The sequence below is a fragment of the Protopterus annectens genome, chromosome 10.part0, assembly GCF_019279795.1.
Source record: "Protopterus annectens isolate FY-2018-M chromosome 10.part0, PAN1.0, whole genome shotgun sequence".
NCBI classification, from domain to species: Eukaryota; Metazoa; Chordata; order Ceratodontiformes; family Protopteridae; genus Protopterus; species Protopterus annectens.
Genome location: NC_056744.1, coordinates 267,672,289 through 267,675,565, shown reverse-complemented (window position 1 = coordinate 267,675,565; position 3,277 = coordinate 267,672,289). Strand labels below are relative to the sequence as shown.

Here is a 3,277-nt window from a genome sequence, read left to right as displayed (position 1 = left end):
TTTCATCATCCAGACTGTCATTTATTGCATATAGATTCTTCTTCTATACCTGCCTTTAAATTCCTACTGTTAGTAACTCAAGGAAAGTTTGCAGTACCTGTGAGATTTTGGAGCTAGGAATTGTTCCATATCATTAAGTGTAGTTGTCTCTCAGTTTTCAGCCTTGTAATACAGCAACTTACTTCCTGGATGCCATTCTGAACAAACTATTGTCTCTCTTAGTGTATTCACATAGTTTTTTTCTTCTTTTTGGGACTTCTTGGCTGCCGTAGACTTGATTTGGCTCTGACATCACTGCATGAGTTAATTAACATGTGCGACACAAGATCAAAGATCACGGGATGTCTGACATGGCTCAGCTTACTGGAAAAATGGCTTTAGAATGTTGCAAAGGAAAGGAAAGCCTATGGAGACTTTTTCTTGCAATATAAAAGTAAAAAACCTTCAGAAACTTCAAACTAATGAATACAAATACTAGCAATGCCTGTATTTCATCGGATTTAATGTCATTTACTGTTCAGACGCATTTTAAGTGCTGATAAATACAGTATAGATGTTACTTACATTTTACTGGTTATTTTGTAGGGATCTCATTGAATGCTTTTAAGAAAGCTGAGTTTGCTTCATCTTTACATTTTGCTTTGTATGTGGATCCCTTGTATTGGAATTGCAAGGAAGCAGGATGCTTCATTTGGAATTTAATTTTGTTTTTATTAAGTATGCACAGAAACATGATAGAATTTGTCTCTGTTGCTTGATAGCTAAGGGTAAGTCTTGTGCAATTGTTATTTTATTACCTTTCCAAATGATTTTGTTTTAGTTTTACCAACTTGTATAGCCATATTAGCATTAATTGCATTTAATATTCTCACACAGACTTGGCTTGGGGCATCAAGAGTTTATGATTTTCTTAAGGCTTGATGGAATCTTTTTATTGTAATATTTTGTACTGCAGCATTGCTGTCCAAGAGTAGTTCAATGATTTCTTTAATTCCATTATGTAAAGAAGCTTGCTCGTAGTTTTCAGGGATACCCCTGATGAGCACATTATTTCTTCTTGATCTGGCTTCTAAGTCTATTATTTTGTTGCAATTCAGACACTGTTTTTTTCTGTAGCATTAGTTCTTCTTCTGATTTCTTCTATTTTAGTTTCATTCTCTACATCTTTCTCTTCATTTTTCTCTAGTCTAGTTAGTATTTGATCTATATTACTTCCAAAAATATTTAGTTTTGTAGAAAAGGAGTGTATTTCTTCTTGCAAGGGTGTTAGAGCTGCCTTGAGTTCTTCCATGAAGTGGGGTTGTTCTGTCTTCATTTTGGCAGTCTGTTTTTGTAAGTCTTTTTGCTGTTTTACAGTTTTTTGTCTCCTTGTACAGACTTCATTCTCCAGTGAGATTATTTGTGAACGTCTTGTTTTGATGTTTGAGCTTCCATTGAGTCCATGATTCTATATTTATCGAAAGTTTTTTTATTTTTTCTATGTAGCTTCCTGTAGTTTATTGATGAGGCCTGAACTGCTTGCAGAAATTCTCCAATCAGCACATGTTTATCTTGCAGATAAGTATGTAAAATTCTGTATATATTTACAAATCTTCTAATATCTAGTATATTACAGTATTCTTTGTTTTGTGATGGATTAGCAGAAGTGCTGGAGCCCAGATTGGGTTAGATTGTAGAGTTTTGTCAGGAGCTGACTGAGACGTATGCTTCCTAGCTGGCGGCCATCTTTGATTTGAAGGCTGCTAATGTATTGTTGTACTGTTTGAGGACTATTCAGAGGTAATGTCCACCTTTTATCTGGATGCAGTCCATTTACCTATGTGGTGAACCACATACAAGCCTTTTCTGAGCACTGCCACTACTTGTTCCCTGAATGCAACATTGTTAGCATGCTGAGTATCCAGGTCTGTCATTGCAGTGTGTGTGTTTATGGGGTTGCTGCTGATGTGGGAAATAGTGGGGCCATGTCCTTGCTGTATGGTATGCTGGCACTGTTGTCTGCATTCAGCTTGAGACCAGGACCTTGGCATCATTCCATACCCACTGTATGGCCCATTGCAGTGTGTTAGCAGCAGTTTGTGTCTGAATGACAGACTGCACACAACTTACAGTTGACACAGCCTTACACAGTACCCACATATGTGTGGCAGTTAGCATTCATGCCTAGATACATGTGCATCACTGGGGGCAGCAGGTAGTCACAGGACTTTTACATGTCTACATATTGCACGCACATGGGCAACACAGATTGTGGTTGACACCTTATCAAATGTGGACTGTAGGACACATCTTGTAGTACCGTGACAGTTGGCAGGACATACCATACCCATGGCAAGTGCAACACACAAGATGTCCTTTGGTTTGCTCATATGGCAGTTTCTTTGTGTGATATTACCTTAGTTTATGATATTTGTCATGACATCAAGGTGCTTCTGATGTGCAATAACTGCTCTATGCAATTAGTAGACAACTTCATGAAATGTTTGTTGACCTACCTCTGTATTGTTTGAGTTGTTGTCACAGGTCACACCTTGGCAAGCATGGACTGCAACCTGCAGGGTGGTACAGATGGTAGCCATACCTCTCACCTCTACATATTTCTGCAGAATGTCCTGCTCTTTGCCACATATTTTGTTTCCATTTGTCATAACATTGTGGTTTTCTGGCAAATTGCTGGAAAATCATGAAAGACTAACATGAGAGATTAATAATGGATATTGTCATGTCACAAGTCATACATTCAAATGCACAACCTGTTCTGGTATCTACTTTTCATGCATTTCATGGCAATATATGAAGGCTGTGCTCAGTGTTTGGCTTTTGCCCCACTTTTCTGTATGGCTTTAACCAGATGTCTTTCTGTGAGGGGTTGAGAGGTATGCTGGTGGCCATAACACAGACTGCTGCAAGGAGATATACATACATACGCACCCACACACCCACTCATTACCTGCCCTCGTTGTTAGTAGAACCTCTACCTGCCTAGTTTTACATATGATAGTGCTATATACACAACACAAGAACCACAGAGCTACTCTAGTTTTGCAGTGTCTGACACTACTATTCAGGTGGGTGACAATTGCAGGGGTTGTTAGGATTGCTAATGGGGGGGTTACCAGACTCTTAACATGATAGAACCATCTCAAACACACACACATACACACACACACACACGCACACACACGCACACACACGCACACATACATACATGCACGCACACGCACACACACACACACACACACACACACACACACACACACACACACACACACACACA

At 39.1% G+C, this 3,277-nt stretch overlaps 1 long non-coding RNA gene across 1 annotated transcript; it reads left to right on the top strand.

Annotated features, from left to right (window-relative positions):
* Positions 1-345: 345 nt before the first annotated feature.
* Positions 346-1,562, top strand: LOC122812784. Its single transcript, XR_006366561.1, has 2 exons — positions 346-433; positions 1,486-1,562. It is a non-coding gene; the product is annotated as an uncharacterized LOC122812784 (long non-coding RNA).
* Positions 1,563-3,277: the final 1,715 nt, after the last annotated feature.